General features: G+C 40.7%; 1 protein-coding gene across 7 annotated transcripts in view; it reads left to right on the top strand.

Moving 5' to 3' along the window:
- Positions 1 to 18,600, top strand: part of FAM107B (family with sequence similarity 107 member B) — a 62,043-nt gene that overhangs the window by 12,277 nt on the left and 31,166 nt on the right. The window contains exon 2 of one of the 7 annotated variants that reach the window (XM_054195050.1): positions 17,352 to 17,846. The exons of 5 other annotated variants lie outside the window; for them this stretch is intronic. The gene's annotated coding sequence lies outside the window, so the exon portion shown is untranslated. Of the gene's footprint in view, positions 1 to 3,480; positions 4,091 to 17,351; positions 17,847 to 18,600 lie in introns of those variants that run through there. One more of the 7 variants, XM_054195058.1, reaches the window with a different exon arrangement.

The following is an 18,600-nucleotide window of genomic DNA, read 5'->3' on the forward strand; positions in this document are numbered from 1 at the left end:
GGGATCCTCCGGTTTTGTCTTCCATAAGCCTTGGTTTTGTTTTCCTGACACTTCATTTCCTGTTGATCCAAATTCTTAGGGTTGTTTGTTTGTTGTTAATGTGCTTCCAAGGACTGTTACTTGTAACTGTTGTCTGGCAGCACTGGAATGAGCGCTGCCAGAGCCTGGACTCCTGGCTTTCATTACTCAGCCACCAGTTTACGTGAAATTTAGGGGAGCATCGTATCTTGTAGGCTTCAAACCTTTTAAAAATTTGGCTGCAATCAGCCAAAACTTATGAGGAGGCGTGCGAGCGCACACTTAAATGACTTCCTTAGATTTCTTATGTGATAATTTAGCTTAAATTCCTGACCTGGTCCTGTATTGCTTCTTGGTTATGAAGCAGTCTCTCTGGGTATGTTTTTGCAGCTTAGCTTTGCACCAAGGGAACTCCCTGTGGTGGGTTGTGTAGCCCAGCTCTTGCAGTCTGGTTTTGCTAGAGCTCTGCTGATTTAACAAAGATGTGGGCATCAGAATAGTGTCCTAGATTCTTCCTACTCCATGTCTAAATGATTTACAACATGGTTGCTACCTTTTTAGGAAGCCTGTTGTGCAAGCAAACCACACTGATTTCCTTCAGCTCTATTTAACAGTCATTTGGTGGGTAGCCGAGATGGGGAGTAGTAGATACGCTTTCATTTTTGCTAACTTTCTGACCAACAAACCACATGAAAATTTTGTAAAGCTGAAGATAGGGAAAAAAACCCCTATGTATTTTTGTCCCCTCATTTGGTTACAACTATAAATGTGTAATGTTAATTTATCACTTCCTTCTAGAAGCTTTCTGTAAATGAATGAGCTGTTCCTGTAACTGAATGACATGTGCATCACAAAGTTTTGAAAATTAGAACGGATAGGAAATTCTTGTTATTTCAAATTGTTATGTATTTGTAAACTGGCTTCAGGCCTTGGAGTTGAAAGACTAACTATTGAATTAAACATACTGCTGGGTTGTATCACAGAAAGATAAAAGCTGGTTTTACATGAAGTGGGAACTTAGACATAGTAGTATGAAACTCATAAGCCCACAGCATATGTGTGTTGGCGTTGCTTATGTTTTTCATTTTTTTTTTTTTTAAACAGTCAAAGATTATATCGTAAAGCAATTTCTTTGCTTTATGATAGTCTTTTCTATCAGTGGCCTATAACATCATATAGGATCAATCTTTGCTTAAATAAGAAATGCTTATTAAGGACAGCTGCTGCAGACCTGAGCTTGTGTTCTAGCTGTATTATCTCTGCAGGCAAATAACCACATGTTTTATCTGGTATTCTTCCCAGTGCACAAACATGCCTAGCGCGTAACACATGACAAACAAATATAACAAGGGTTGGTACATTTGGCCAACTTGCAGAGTATAAGGATCTCATTATTTTTTCCTACTTCCTGCCTTTGCTTTTTTTATTCCAAACTTAAATTGGTAATACAGCATTTCCCCTTAACAGCCTAGGCAATGTTCTTTCCCATTTCATCTGCATGCAAGTCTTTCTAGGGGATGGCTATGTAGAATGATGAATTTGGTTTTTATTTTATTTATTTATTTTAGCAGTAGCTTTTTATTTGGATCTTTCAGGAAGCTACATAGTTATTTTTCTTTTTTTGTTGCTGTTGTACATAAAAGGAAAGCTAAGGACCATGTCCTACTGAGAGTAAAAAAAATGAAGGATGTCAGAAATGTAATACTTACCACTATCAATAAAACTTTAATTAACTAAATGCTCTGTCTGGCCTCTTGCCCATATAATAAAGAAAAATCAGACAGGCTCTCCTAAGGCATCATTACTTGTTATCAAAAATACTTATGGTTCCATTTACATTTGCATTCCGCAGAGAAGCAAAAAAAATAATAAATTGGCTAGCAGGTCCCTATATGCAAAGAAATCTTGGTTATTCAGGTTCCCTACATTTGCGTGTTTGCATTGGTGTCCTAAACCGTCACCTTTAGGGTCCATATTTAAAATTGCCTTTGTATATACAAAGTATGAAACCCCCAGCAGGACTCCTGTTGACTTCGCTTGTAAGGTCTGCCCAGGGTTGTCTGGATTTACCGCAATACATGGGATGCCACCTGCAGAGTTCTTGGAGAGGAAAATTCTTGTTCAGCAAAGCCTGTGCCTTTTCTCCTCCTCTACCATTAACCCGGATCCCTTTGGTGCGAGGTCTTTTTGCAAGTGCTGCTCAACCTACTAAGTCAGGATTTAAACCGTCTGAGCGGGTATTGGGCAGCTGGGCTGCCAACACAGATGGTGGCTCGTCTTGCCTTCCCCAGGAGGAACGAACCTCCCTGGTCCAAACCTGTGCCAGGGTTTTGGTAGTTTTCAGCTACTTCTGCTGGAGACCAGTAACAGCCTGCCCACCTCTCCAGAAGGGAGTGAACTGGTATCAGTGCTGCCTGGAAGTGGGTGTCCTTTGGGTGCAGTTACAGCAATGAGTTATGAGGAGGGAAAGAACAACTCTAACTGCCTTGCTTTACTTCTTGTAAAAAAACCCTCACGTTTATCTCTAATCTTCAGGCTCAGCCAGTGAGGTTTAACTGCGGATCCTAGCACTGAGCTGATTACGTGCAGATCTGCGGGTGAAACGTTAAGCTGTCAGAAGGGAGACTTGCCTGAGATGAAGTGGTGTCTTGTTAGATCCCCATCAGGTAGACCACACCTTACTGTGTATTTCCAGAGCCCAGCTGTCAGAGCTGGAGTCACAGGGGTCCCCAGGCGCCATCCTGTACTGCATGACGGGAGAGCGCAGGGGCAGCATCTGCACCGAGCTTTAAGTGTGGCCCTGACGCTGGCATGAGCTGGGACTCCTGTTGGCTGCAGGTTTGGCGTGACTCTCCCCAGGCCATCCTCTTGATGACCCTTTCTCCAAAGGGTCACCCACACCACCTGCTGCAGGAACCGATGTGACTGTGCTCGGGTTGTCCTTGCACAGTGTGGGTACTGGCGGCCAGGGGTGAACTCCAGGCAGCGTTACCCATCACTGAGCCTGGCCTGAGCTTGCTTCGTGGTTGGCCTTTTCCCATAAATTGCAGATGCTGTCAGATTTGTCACAGCTGATAGCAGCCTCTCGTGATAGCCAGCAAAAGATGGGGGAAAAGAATCATCATCCTGAAATCCCACTTCTACAGATAGACAGCCCTGGTGACCGTGAAGTGGGATTCTCTGTTGAGAGCCAGGACTTCCCAGGGCAGCTCCTTGGGCACAGGAAAATCCGTCATTTTCTTCCAGCTCATCTTTTTCGTTTCCTGGTTCACCACTCAAGTTAAATTTCCTTTTAAGTGCTGTTTACGTTTGCAGCTTTAAAAATGTGGGAAAGGCGCTCTCATGGCAGGCTGTAATATAGTGCTAGTAATTATTTCAGAGATTGCCCCTGCATTGCCTCTTGCCCTCTCATCTGTCATCAGCTCCCTCCTGTGTTTTTTGAAGTTTTTGCTTCGCTGCTGACTGTGGCACAGCAAAAAGTGAGCTCATATGGAGCTCAAATTACTGTTGAACCAGTTCAGATCTCTTTAATAGAAACCTTCCTTCTCCAAACCCTTTTGCACTCATTTTAGTTAAGTCATAAACCGTCTTCTGTTTGAACTTTATGAAAACAAACCAAAACCCTCTTCTGTGTCAGTTACAAAACACTTGGGTTTCTTTCCCTGTTTTTGTTCTGTGTTATTTACTTAACTGCTGCTGGAGTAGCATCTTGGGGTAAAAAGACACTGCTTCTTAGCCAGACAATTTAAATTTTTCATAAAGGGAGATATATAACCAAACTCTTTGTGAAATGAGTTAAACATCCATTCCAGCTCAAGCTTTAAATAGGAATTGTGGATCACTTCAAAATCCTGTCCAAAGGAAAATTTGGACGTGATAGAGTATGGATGCGATAATACTTTTCAGCAGCTGTGGAAATAAAGGAAAACGTCTGACTGGCTTTGGCAAAAGCTTTCATAAATTTATAACTTAGGGTGTATGCATGTGATCTCATGAGACAGAGTGAATTTTTGCAACTGCATGTAACGCTGGGCGGTATGCGAGCATCAACCCATATTTGCAAAATCCTGTGGTAAGTGTCTTTTCAGTTTTTTTCAATTTTTTTCTTGAGTCAGAGATGTGCCAGGATCTATTGTAGACCATTTAAAGCAAATTCTGTCTCTCCTTTGGTATTCTGGTTTTGCTTTTTGCCTTTCTGTGCTGCTGGCTAATCTGCTACTGATGCTTAAGTTTGAAGGGACCTCAGTTGCACAGTCATTCATGTGAAGAAAAAAATAATAATTTATATGCTTCTGAGTTTTTTCTCTGAACTCCTTATGTTACCTCTGTTTTTTGAGATGGTGTGGTATTGTTTTAAGTTATTTTGGCAGGTTGTGAAAAGCTTTTTAAAATAGTCAGCCTTGCATTTATGCAGGAAAAGCTTTGGTATCTTCTGCCTCCAGAATTTCAGCGAAATTTCACGATCACTGCAGAATCATTTGAGTGTGGGCTCTCTCCAGTTGCTGTGTTTGACTACTTTTACAAGGAACCATACAGGTTTAAAAAAATTTAATGAGAAATAATATGATATTTTAGCCCCACAGACTCTGTTCTCTATACACATTCAGTAAATGACTCTTACTGAGATCAGTGGTTTCCTGTATTTTACTAACGTGGCAGTTTCAGCTGGTTCTGTAATCTCACATTTCTTTCTATAACTATTTTATAAGGAGAAGGACCCAATTAAACTGGTTCAGGTTTCTCTGTTACAGTGCTGTTATCCTTGCTCTCATTGCTATACGCCTGTCTTGGCCATCCATCTGCTGTGCTTCACAAGCCTCTGGCATGTCCTCCGGCTCTCCTGCATTTGCGCCAAAACCTCCTACAGTCACTTATGCAGCCGTATCTTTTTGACCATCTCTGCCCCCTTTTATTCTGATGTGTACACAAAAGCACACAATCTTTCTAGTTTTTTAGCCAACAGAGGCCGAGACTACAAGGTGGTTCCACGTCTCTGTGCAGGACTGTTCTAGACACAGAAACCTCCCAAGCTTGGAGCTGCGTAACTCTTGCATCCCCTGTGCTATCACTGACTGCTGTGCCAACCCCCCAGAGCAGAGCTGATGTAGGGAGGTGGGAAAAGCAGGTGGCAGCTGCTGCAGGGCAATTAGGAGAGTTTCTGCTATCTGATCTAGTGATCTAGCAGCCAGGTGTCTTCTGTTGTTGCCAGTAAAGGTGAGGATAGAAGGTAGGCAGGAGAGAGCGGCCATCCTATACCTGCAGCAACCATCGCCCAAACGCAGGTAGCTGGGCTGTAGCAGGAAGAAAAGGAAGAATTTAGCTCTTAGGGCAGTTTGCCTCTCGAAGAATTGTTTTCCGATTCTCCAGGGAAGAATAACGCAGGTGAGCAGAGCCTTAATACTTTCTAGCGAACATAAATCTGACATGAATCTGATCCTGCTGTGGGTGCCTGGTATGTGGTGAAGCAGCACTGCTGAGGTCTTCGCTTCTCTGCTTTTTAACTGGTAGCTCAGTGAGGTATGGAAACATCCACTACACTTCTGCCTTTGTCTTATTGTACAAGCATCCTGCTAGTGTTGTGATACAAGAATGAGTCTTGTTCAGGATGAGGTGAGAGGAGTGTACTTTAGATTCTCTACTGGGGATAAAGAATTAAACACTAACTGTAAATCCGAGATTGGCAAAGACGTGTTTCAAGATGGAATGCCCCACGATTTCAGTTTTACCACTTTGAGATCTTCTTCGAGTATTTTATTGAATGTGGATGTAAGTCTTTAGGATTGTTTAGATCGAAACATTAATTTACACTGTATTAGAAATACATAAAAGTAATGGGGGAAACTTACAAGTAAGTTCAAAATAAATGTGTAGTTTAGCCATAATGAAGTATTCAGTCTAACTTAACCTCCCCTGCCTGCCTGATCTAAGTACCTTATGGCTTCCCCCCCACCCCGAACATTGGCAACCTGTTGAAATTTATTGGTGAAGAGGTTGGAACCAGGTTCTTTTTGAGAAACAAGCAAAGCTGGCAGTAGTCTTTCTTGTCAAATTCAGAGATATTTTCTTGATTTATTTTTTTTTAATTTTATTCAGTGAATTCTATAACTAGTTATTTCAATTCAATAAGTAGTTATTCCAAAGCTGAGAAAGTGATGAAGAGTCAGGAATATGATTTAGATAGAAAAGGATAACTCTACTAGTTCTAAAGTTTGGAATCAGGACCAAAAATAATCAAATTGTTAACTTTAGATAATAATTAATTTTATAAATTTGAATTATAAACAAAATGACTGTTCCACTTTGTGCTCAGCTTGCTTCAGGTGATTTTATCTAAGTAAATAAAATCAGTTTTGCTTTGATAGTTTTGTGAACTTACTCTGCCTTCACTTATGTCTCTCAATGCAACCTTGATAGGAAAAACAGCTGAAAATGTGTTCGCTTAGAACATTAGAACTGAGTCATTTTCCATCTGTAATAAAGAATTTGAATAAGTGTGTGTTGTATGTGACTAAGTAGTGGTGTAATTTATCAGCCTCTTAGCAAACAAAGTGTTCCTGTTACAGCAACCCTTCTACGGAGAATAACTGAAACACAGAAAATGCTACAGATATTTTTAACAATCAAGATTTCTGCTTAAATAATCTTAGTTTTTAGCATCTTTTCATTTCTAGAATACAAATCAACACCAGTGTTTTCTCCTCTGATGTGTCTTGTTGACTCCTTTTTAGCCAAAATGAAAAATGGAAGCATGGGATTATTTTGAGCCTGTGTGTACTTTGCTCTTGATGTAAAACATTGAAACCAACAGACTGCAAGCTTTGAATATGTAGAAGTTGCCCCTAGCTATGCAAGAAGATATTTAGATGTGCAGATCATGAAGAACCTTTGTGGTCTTTCAAGGAAGGACTACCTTGGTTAAAAACAAGTTTCAGAATTGAAGCTTGGTATGATTTCTTTCTTAAATCTAGCAGATGCCTGGATAAAGGGAGTTAGTCATAAAAAGGAAGTCTTAAAACTGGTTCGAATTAGATTTCAAAGGTGAGGGTTATGCTGATAATTTAAAATCTTGGATTTCTCACCACCAGTCAATAAATGGCAATCTAACACGAGGTTCTGGCAAGGCACAGTCTGGTCTGTAAAGGGCCTTATGCAAGTTAAAACAGATGTGGTTTGGGATTGTATTTAGCATCTGTGGCTGGTGATGGAGTAGTATATGAGAGGAGATGACTTGTTCTCACTTGCACAGGATGCTTGTAGATTCAGTTGATATGGACCCATTATTTATGCATGTTTTGGCCAGTCCTTCAACGCTGGCTTGGAGAATGTAGGTCAGCCGCACCAGTGTGGCTCTGGTTTCTGAAAGAAGATTGCCCATCCTATCCCAGTGACTCTTTGCAGCGCCCTTTGGGCTTTTGGAGTCCCAGTTGGAAGGCTTCATTAACCGCCTGCTTCCTGGCTCCCTGCTGCCCAGAAGACTATTAGTCGTCTGATACTCGTTTGCCCTAGGGCAGCCATGCAAAAGTTAACTAAAGGATGACACCCCTGAGGGGAACAGAAGGGCTGTTTCTTTGAGTCTGTGCTTCCCTGTGTCATCTCCAGCCAGCATCCTGCAGCGCACGTATGGATGGATGCATGAGCAGGAGACGGACCTGCACGCTCTCCTCTTTCGGTCACTCTGACCCTCTCACGTGCCTTTTTGGATTGCTGGGGGAAACCAGACCGTTCTTTGCATGTTTGCTCAGTAAATAAAGGAAATAAGTATCAGGTATGTTACATCCTTCCAAAGCTGCAGCAATTCCCCCCCCCCCCCCCGCCCTTTCCTATTAATCTGCATATTTGATATCAACAAAATCACAGTAGATTAAATACCATTTTCAGTTCCAACTGGATGTGATTGCTCTAATTGTTGCCAGGCGGTATCTGAAGACATTTCTATCAAAATACAAAACTTAACTGATGGGAGAGGGAAGAAGACGCTGCTAATAAGATTATGAAGTAAAATTATTGACAAACAACGTTCTCTATTATGGAGACTGGGGAAGGAGGAGAGCAATTTATGCAAAAGGAATAAAAAGAGACCTTGGTTTGTAAAACATAAATATTTAAATGAGAAGCCGGAAGAGGAAGGGAGAGAAGTAGGAAGCAACTGGGCTCGCTCCATCTAAGGCTCTTGAGACTGGGACTTGTGTATCCAACTGAGGGTTTTGTTTTGTGTTTTTTTTCCAGTCACGTTGATTATTGAATATTGATTTTTCTTTTAAAGAAGAAAGAAACCTATGCATGTTTTTCTGGGAATAACAGAAAACAGCAACATATTATTCTGTACATAGTTTAGGTTATCATTCTGCTTCTCATGTCTCACATGTATAAGAAAGTACCATTGTAAATGTAAACCAAAGTTTAATTAAGAAATAGAAACTTCTGATCAAAATCTGATGTTTATTTAATACGGTTGATCAGAGGGGGCAAGCTGGAAATTAAATATAGCAATATAAAGTGTTTCAAAGGCAAGTGTCTTAGGGTAAATCCAGTGAATCCCTGTGATTTTTCTGGCATGTTAGGTGATTAGAGACACAACAGAGATGTTTATTGTATTAGAGCTATACCCAAAATAGAAAACTTGGGCTGGAAAAAAAGAATTAAAAAAAAATATATATTACTTTAAGGTGTGGGAGAAGAGGCCTTATTGTGTACTAGAACTTCAAGGACACAGAGGGCTGCTGTCAGGCTACCAGCACAGGTCAGCTGGCTGTCCTGCTGTTGACTGGTCCTTCTATAAACTTTGTAGTGAATGGATAGAAGAGCAAACGGAGCGGAGGAAGAGGGAGAATCACACATTTATGAAAAAAGCATCATCTTTTAACTGTCAAAAGTTTTAACGTGCTGTTTTCAATATTGTGTCATGTCAGTGCTATAAGCATCTGGTGGTTTAAGAGTTTATAGAGACCTGTGTTTATCTTGTCTAGCACTACCTGTCCAACTGAACTGTCTCTGTCTTCCTTTGTGGTCGTCGAGAAAGATGTTTTTAGAGTGAAGCCGAGCCAGAGCTGCACCTCCAGAGGGTGGCAGCTCTTCAGCAACTGCAGTGAACTGGGGTGATGGGTCTAGACCAGGCGGGAAGAATCCATGTGTATACCATCTGCTGTTCAGTGAAGTTCACAGAATGGCTTTGGATAAAGCTCTCAATTGCTGTTTCAGGACACAGAATGCATCTTTTCTTTTTCTTTTTTTTCTTTTGAAGCCCTTTGAAAGGTGGTTAGTAATACACATGCCTTCTCTGAGAAGTCGGGCATCGCTGACAGACAACCAGAGTTACCAAATGAAAACGTATTTTAATTTGCTTTGTAACTTAAAACAATGGAACATTTCAACATCTATAGCACCCACCTTCTATTAAATTGCTTCAACAACAAAGGGATTTTAACTGAGTATAAGTTTTCATTTGTTTCACATGGTCCACACTTCATTTTGGTTCTTGAATACTGCATATGGCTATTTCCTATGATGACATTTTTGTAAAGCAATTGTGCATATTCATGCTGTTTCTCACATATGCCCTTCTATGCAGGCTTTGGGTGGGGGAATGAAGCCATTTAATGCCTTATTAAAGTTTTTTTTTTCTGTACTTAAGAATAAATTGGTCTTTATTTTAGGAAACATTTGCACAGTGATGGCACCTATTAAGCATAAAATGCTTTGATGATATCCATTGGAAAGAATATCCATGAATAAAAAATGAGCTACTTGAGTCGATACTATTACTTTTTATTCTCTGCTTTCTTAGTCTTGCCTGTTGCTTTTATTTTCTTTATTAGCTTTCCATGATGGTAGAGTTTTCCTTTCAAAAGAGGCAACATGGTCCTGTTATTCTCCATTGCGTTGTTTCATCTGCAGTGCACAGTAATGTGATAGGGAAGTTGGAAGTTATAATTTCAGAACTGTGCATATGCAGATGATAGTTTGTCTTTAAAACATCTTTTTTCTTTTTTTTTTTTTTCCAGTTCTGTTCCACCCCTCTACCCCCCTTCCTTCTTTGCTACGGCTTGAGTCTTTTGCCACATCAGCTCTTTCCTTTTACCTCCTTTTATTATTTATTTTTATGGTATGTGGTACATAGTCTGTGAACACAAAGTAAATTGATGGCCTCTGAATCAGAGGCTATTACAGCATATTCCTGATTAGATGAGGTCTCCTGGCTCCCACTTATACAAATCTTAAATAATCCAGAGCACTTTAGGTGTAAGTATAGTTTTAATGATAAAATTTACCCTGTGTTAAATTCCTGGAGATCTTTGTTATTGTAACAGCAGTCCTTGTCAGGGTTATTAACCTAGGGTTATTAACTTTCAGATGTTCACTAAGGGCAAGACTTGTTCACGTCTCTTCAGTGTTCTTTTACTGATTTAATAAAATAGTATCATTATATCTATGCCACATCTGGACTTGTCTCTTATGTGCAGAGGATAGTGATGATTTACTGTCTTAATTTCAAAATTTCCAAATTTTAGGCCAAGTACAGTGGCCAGTGTTTATTGCAGCTGATAAACCTTCCCCAGAGGAAGGCTGGTTTGATAACAACAAAGGAATAAAGATGATAATGAGAGTCCCTGGTTTGGAGAAATGGGTAGGTGTTAATGCTACGCAAAGAATAACTAGTGTACAATGGCCAGGTAGTGAGAGTAACCCGCCAGTGCTGGCTTCTATTCAAACTGATTTTGTTCCCTTTTTCTTTTTGTGATCACAAAACTAGATTCTAATTTAGTGCAGATTTTTATCTTCCCCCTTCCTTGTTAACCTGGAGATGGTCACAGCTGGTGGTAGTAATGAGCCCACGTACTGTACAAAGTCAGGGGAGACTGCAGTTCATTGCTGCTGTGCCCAGCTCCATTTAATGAAGTTTTTTGAGAGCATGCAGCAGTAGTGCCTGCATTTTATGATGATGATAGAGCCTGTTAGGCTTTAAAAGCAATTTCTTTCCAGAAGCATGACAGGGTTTTCATGCAGTTTGGTGCTGCGTTTAAGGTTACATCACCGTTTCCAATATAAAACCCCTGTTTCCAGTAATGGTGCTGTGCAGCAGCCCTGTTACAAGTACTTAGTGGAAAAAGGCTTTGTCGAGATTGAGAAAGGAAAGTTTTTCAGCCTTTTCTAATGTTATGTTCACTAAAAATATTGGAAGGGAAGAAAGCCTCCATGTGCGTGATTAAAATGGGCTTAGATGGAGTTCTTGGAACAAGAGGCGTGTCCTTAATACTGTGGGAAAGTGCGGAAGGTTAAAGGTAGAGCAGGGTGGTACTTTCCAGTAGGGAAGGACTGTGAAGTTATTGGCATTGATCTACAGTAGTAAATACAAATGTTAGCAAGTCTCCTGCAGTGAGTAGGGGGTATGAGCAACTGTAACATCGTTCTGCTGGAGTTAATTGCCCCAATGGACCGGGAGCTGGGCCAACCACAGGCTTTGGCTGCAGAGCTGTCTCTCTGTATTGTCATTTCTATTAAATGGGATTGCTGATGAAGACCTCTGGCTCACTTCGTTCGGCTTGGTGCTGGAGTGGTGGCTTCTGTTTTGTTGTTAATTGTCTCTAGCTTGGAAGTGAAACTCTTGGATCTCTACTGGTGGCATATTTGTGACTTGTGGTAGAATTTTCTGTGACCTTGGACCATGTGCTTCACAAAAATGTAAGAGGAAATTAATGAAACATCTGACCTTACTTTTTAAGGGTCACACTTTCATTTTTACTTTCTTGACTAAAGTTTCATGAATTCTAAGTTAATCTGAGTTGCAGTGACTTTTTGACTGGGTGAAGCACTATCTTGCCTTTTTTTTTCTTTTCCCAATTTAAAAAAAAGTTTAATTTCCTGGATCTGTGAAATTGTAATTCTAGATGGTGCTTAAGATAGTCATTCCTTGCTCGTACGCTCAGATCTAAACTCAAAATACTTGGAGGCAGTTTGTGCTGTTCAATTAGTGGAAAAGGAAGCCTTCAGTTAATCAACTCCTAGTAAATGAAATCTTAACGGTTATATCGACAGACTTCTAGTGCTGGCCTTGTGGACTGTTGTAGCCAATTCAGCAGCATGCAGTAATACTCACTTCCAAACCTAAAATCTGTTAAAAAAACAAGTGCTGTCTTTGCATGACTTCAGTTCTAAATAACTTATATTAATTTCTAATTTTCTATTTTTAATGTAAATTAAATGAATAGTTGATTTAGAGCTGATAAAGTAAATGATATGTCAGATTTTCAGAGCGAGATGGAATCTTCTGGCATTAATGCTAAACAGGCTTATGTCTTATTCAGCCTACAACTTTAGTCTGCCAATCAGACTTTGTTTTTTCACATAGTTTCTTAATAGTTTGAGCATTTGGGGATTGCTTTTTACCAGAGTCACTGTAAAAAAATCAAATAGAGGTGAATCATCAAGATGTGTTCTGATTATTAACAAAGGATCTATGTATGTGTGTTTATATATGTGTATGTACATTTCTATCTGTATGTTTGCATGTATATTTTAAAACAGCAAGCTTCAGGCTTTATCCACATGCAGAATGTAATCACATTGTTTTTTCTTGGCCACATTTGTGGCCAAAAAATGGACTTGGCCAAGAAATGGACTATTTATTCTCCTTTTAAGTCCACAAATGGACTTAAAAGGAAAATAAATAGATGGAAGCAAGACAGACACTTGGGATTATATGGAAGCCTAATATTCTCTGCCAGGGCTAGAACTGTCTTTTTCAAGTGATGGAAAATTCAAGAGTCTTCTGTTAGAGTTTAAGTAGGCAGGATTTGAAATTACTCCACGTCTGGAAGTGTAATAGGTGGTCAAATGCAGAAGGACTGATCTTACAGAGCTCAGCTGGGATTTGCATGATCCACCTTTAGTTGCTAGTTCTATCTAAATTCTCATATAGCTTTGGGCAAGTAGCTTGATTTCTGTTTGTTTTGTTTTTTTAATTTTTTTTTTAATGTTCCCCATCTTACAAAATAAGGAAGTTTGATCTCAGCTCTACAGAGTGCCCTGAAGGTAAACTGGGAAGTGTTCAGTGTATGAACACAGACCTTTGCTCCTTACTTTAGCCCTGGGCTAACGTGATAACCAGTCAGGGGAGAAACATCTCCAGAAAGTGACTCAGGATGTATGTGCTTCAGAGCATAAATGAGGAAGTGACTGTGAGTAGCCCAGAAGCTGTGGTGTATTCTTTCTTTCTTTTCTACTGTTATGGCCTCTCTCTGTTCTGGGTGCTTCCTTCCAAGCAGTCGGGGAGCTGCTGACCCAGGTTTGCTCCAGCACTTCATCAGAGTGGGTGCAGTGCTCTGCTCTTCAGTCGTTGGCTCTATTTCAGCTGTTTGTTCCTGCAAGTCACTTGCAATACTGATCTTTTGATATGAAGCGCATCTTTTGTATATATATTTCTGTAGTGCTACCTACAGAAATAGGTACAAATATTATATAATAATATATTTGTCTATAATAAATAAAGTATTTTAAATTCCATTTTTGAACCCATGGGGTGTGTATGTAGGTTTGTCAGGAGGAACCACCCTGCAAGCTGACTGCCTGCATAAGTGCATGCTGCTAAGTACGCAGTGCAAAGCAATTCAAAAAAGCTCTTAAAACCGGAAAAAATGCTGGTGTCTAATGAGAAATCTTGTGCTGATTTAAACATATATTTCATTTGAATTTATTTAAATACCTATGAGAACATGTGCTACCAAAGCCACTTTTCTCAAGACCTAATTGCTTTTAAGTCTTGAAAAACTCATCTTGTGCATGCATGTCTACAGTTCTAAACATCTGTAAGATAAATGTAGATTAATGAAGTGTCTTGAGAGTGCTTGCCTATACATGCACTTAACCTAAATGGATGATGAACTGAATATATGAATGCTTCATTACAGAGAGACAGAGGTGAGTCTAAAGTTTTTAATTTGAATGAAGAAACCTAGGACTGACTTTCATACGTGTCGAAATTGCGCTCGCATGTCTCCTTGCTAGGAGTCTGCCGTGCATTTGCAGTCTGATCTCATTCCTCTCCAGCGGGAGCAGATGGGGATTCTTGAACTTGGCCCAAATTCCTAGAAAGTCACTGCACTGACATTTTGTAAAGGTGTGAGAGGGAGTGGGAATTTGGATGGCAGAGGGTGCCATAGCAGAGAATGATACAAGGAAGAAGCAGCAACACTTCACTTTACTCAACACTGCGACGACGACGAGGAATATAAAATATTTCAGTGTGGTAGAATAAATCCTTCTCTCTCTTGCCATCTAGGTGCCATATAAAACGGATCCTCTTTGCTTGATTTTAACCGCTCCCCCCAATGTAATTAGCTCGGAATTAAAATTCTTAATGACGCTTTCAAATTGGAACATCCTAATACTTGAGTCTTTCCCTCCTCCCTTCCCAGTTTGGATTTGTATAGGAATTTTGTTTACCTTGTGGATATTTTGAGGCCTATGAAGAAGATGGGTCTGAGAGCCACATGCAGGTATTTCCTGTTCCTCTCCCACCTGGCACACACCTGCCTGTTTCCCTGTGGTCTCAGCGCTGCTGCTTCCCTCTCTGGGGGAACCTGAGAGACTCAAATCCCAAGCAACGTTGAACAAGAATGTGACTTTGGCTCTGCTACCTGTTGTTATCTAATGGAACAAGCAGAGATGAATATATGTGTATTATTGTAAATGAAATATGGGGGAAAAATCTGAGATGTTGTATTTAGTAATAATAATTTCAGATTTTTCCACATGGAAATGTGGTTCTGTCTTTCTTAACAGGCTATTCTCACTTGGAAACCAGACTGGTGATCCCGTTTGCCCACAGCTTTTCTGATTGCGTTCTTCTTGCTTTGCTTGAGGGTTTGGAGATTTTGTGAGCAATCTTAGAAGCTGTTACCCCTAATTTAAAACAGTGTTTAAGAGAACAGTGTGTGCTTCTGATGGAGTAACTTCTAAACTCAAAATTCTCTCGCTTGCCTCAAATGTTAAATATTCACACCAGGAAAAGTCTGGTAGCTTTCCTTAAAAATGTGTGGCTTCAGCCTCAGTGCCAGCGAGATTTTGTGTTAGATAGAAATTGCCATATTATATCAGACTACAGTTGTCTCTTAGTTTGTTAGATACCTACTTGAGTGATGGGCTTTTCAAAGGAAAGCTGAGCACATCTTTTGTTCTAATATCTGGAAAACCTGTGTCTCTGTGTGTGTGTAAAATCACACACTAAGCTGAATCATTGCTTTGGAAATTATTTTCAGTTGGTGAACTTCAATTTTTTGCATTCTCGTTGTTTGGGGATTTTTTAAGTTTCAATTTATCAGTTATTTTGCTCCCCTGTTGCAGCAAAAAATCAGGTATTATTAATTTATATATTTTAAGTCTCTTGGACCAGAGGAAACTGTAACAGAAGATTGAAGCAGGAAATGGAATTACTGCTGGTCAGTGATTAGATGTATGCTTTTTTTCAGTATCTAGCAAGAAAACTGGCAGATCTGTAGGCTGCAGACCTGGTATCTGTATAATGCAGGCCGTTGGAGTTATTATCCATAATACCCAGCTCTGACTAGCATGGACTAGTCTGGCGTGCATCTCTACAGTCTGTGAGTCATTTGCTGCTCTCCTGACTGCACGGGTTTCTGTCTCTTGCTGACTGCTTCCTTCTTTGTCTTTCTTTACGACAAAATAGCCACCACTGAAAATGGCTCGTGTACAACCACCCTGCTGATGCGAACGTGCTGAGCTGTGGCCTCAAAAATTACATGGCAGCTTCCAGGCACCTCTGGCATCAGTACAGGGCTGTGGTCTGCCGTTCTGTGTGCCGTATAAACCATGCGCAGTTTTTGCCAGGCACTCGTTCAGCCCGAAGGCACTCCGGTCCCCTATGAAACACGTTGTCGGTTGGCACTGCTGCTGTGTCAGCAGAGCGGTTTAGCAGTACAGCTAAAAGACACACAAGGAATAGTCCGCCTTTCAAGCTAAATATTCCAGCAGCTGCTTTGGAGCAGCAAGCCTGCCAGTTCCTATAAAACCGGTTCTCTGGATGCAATGGATATTAGTATCCTTTGCTGTTGAATCTCCTTCCTTGTAAGGAGCAGACCTCAGCTGACATTTCTCATGCTTTTTACCCCTGCTTTCAGGCCTGCACATGTGTTTGTAGTGTGGTCTTCTTTTAAACCGTATGATTCCATTCCTGTAGTGAGTCTTAATTTAATTCTTGTCTGACAAAGGCCCTCTTGTCTGTTTTACACGAAGCATATGCTGACATCCACTCAATTCTTTTCATCAAGTATTTGGCAGCGTAATTATGTATGAAGAGTTGTTCAGAGCATGCTGACATACCTGCTGAAAGATCTGGCCCACAGTGTGTATTTCTGTCAGGGTTTTGATCTACTGAGCATTTGGACGATACATGCAAATATTGGGGGGAGTAGGGAAATAACCATCACTATTCAAAATTTGCAATTGTTTCTTTATTTCACTCCTAACTGTCAGGGTTATATTTACTTTGCTGTATGAAAATAAAAACAGTAATCTGTACTTGCTGATACACAGATTGTGTAAAGGTTTTAGAAAGGTATGAAAAAATCTCATGTGCTAAATGAAACTAGGTTTTTGGCGACTGCGAGGTTAATGGTTTTTGCCACTGAAAGCTTTATAATTACTTTCCCTGTTGGAGAGGCTGGGCCTCAAGGAATCGCTTGAATAAAGGAGACTCCTTGGATCCTGCCTGTCTTGTTACCTTGTTCAATGTCAAGTCAGGACCTAGTAAGAGATTCTGTTACTTTCTTAGCCTTTTGTTGAACACAGATTTCAGCAGCAGCTGGTGAGCTGTTAGACTTTCCTAAGTCTGCCTTGGAAATCCCTGGGATGGCTGGACACAGGCATTTTGTCCAAGATTCAGGTAATGTACAAGCTAGCAGCTGTGCAATTCTTGCACCCCCACTCCTGTATATGCTGTATGGGATTCAGCTTAAATGTGTGTGTATGCGAATGTCCTGGATCCCTCACTGTGTCACTCGCTTTTCGTGAGACACTTTTGCAATAGGCATTACTGTCCGTCTGTCTTGCTGCCTTGTGAGGAAATGAAACTATGCCATCTTTCACAGTGAATACACCCTGAGAGTTTATCTGACCAGTGACCTGGTTTATTGTTGTCTGAGCTTCACACATCTGCAAGACTCGTATTTTTTCTCCCTGTTAACACAGAGGCAGAACAGGCGGATGTTTTTATGAAATGGATGTGACATCTGAGTAGATGGTTGAGAGCTGAGTCTGAATCACCAAAGTTTTGGTACTCTGTGTCCAACTTTGCTCTGATCGCAGTCTGTATTTCACAGCTGGAGGGTGACTGAGTGACAGTCAGCTCTGGGAATTGAAACTGGGGCGGCCCTCTGACTTCTGAGGTGGTAAGCCAACATACTCTGGATGCGATAACAGCCACTTCTAGAGGTAAAGATACAGAAGCCACAGTTACAGAAGAGCTCAGCATTATTCCAGTTTCTACATCCTTTTTTCCCCTGTTTGAACTTTTGAAGAAAGAAGTGGCTGATGCATCAAGTGAACAAACCTGATAAGCAGGGACGAGCTTCCAAGTGAAACTGAAGGCAAGACTTCTTTAACCAACATGAAGAAACGTTGCTGTTTCCCGCTTCCATCCGCTGGGGCAGAGCTGGCTCTTGCAGCAACTGGTTGCTCTTTGCCGAAGCGGAGCAGTTGTTTTCATTGCAGCTGCCAATGTGAGACCAGTTGGGTCTTCGGGAGAGCATGAGCGGGTGCAAGACGCTTCCTGCTTAACTGGGACAACTGTGCTTGTCGCCTCTTGGAAAATAAGGGTGAGTGTGTTGGAGGAGAGCAGGAAAGTCCCATGAGTGGGGCAGCTGTGAGAATTTGAGCCCCGCGATGGAAAGCTGCCAGCACAGCTCCCTGACCACCAGGGGTACAACATCTCTAACGTGGGCCATGGGGAGACTCACACGTTTGTCACCCGAGAGATGGCCTGCCTGTCACTCATACAGAAAGGAACAGAGCCACTACAGCTCTTGTTCTTGGTTATTATGTGATTTACTGAGGATTTTTAACCCCGAGGACCAAATTGTTCAATTTCAGTTTTATGTTTTATGGCTTCTAAGACAACGCTTTGCAGGTCTCCGTCTCATTAATGCCTTTATTCAGAGTGATGATCCAAGCAGGAGGACTAATAATAAAATTTAACATTGTAGCTTTTGATTTGAGAACCTCATGAAGAATGGTGTCAAATTAAAATACTTAGTGTTTTGTGTGTTTCTTTGTAGTCTGAACTCCTTTTGTGACAAGCAACATTAATTTTCATACAATTCTGGAAGAAAGAAATCAGATATCTATTTCTAATTGCTACTGGTTAGGAATATGATACGTATGTAATGCAGGATAGATTGATTAGACTCATTATGACATGAAATGAAAATGTCAGACCACAAAAATAAGCAATAGAGTTGTTGCATTTTTTATTACACTTTTGCCTTGGGTTTTGCATAATTGAAAGAGGATCATACACACAAAAAATAACCTTGCCCTGAAAAACAGAACATCAGAGATGAAAAAAGCCCT

The sequence above is a fragment of the Rissa tridactyla genome, chromosome 1 (assembly GCF_028500815.1).
Source record: "Rissa tridactyla isolate bRisTri1 chromosome 1, bRisTri1.patW.cur.20221130, whole genome shotgun sequence".
NCBI classification, from domain to species: Eukaryota; Metazoa; Chordata; class Aves; order Charadriiformes; family Laridae; genus Rissa; species Rissa tridactyla.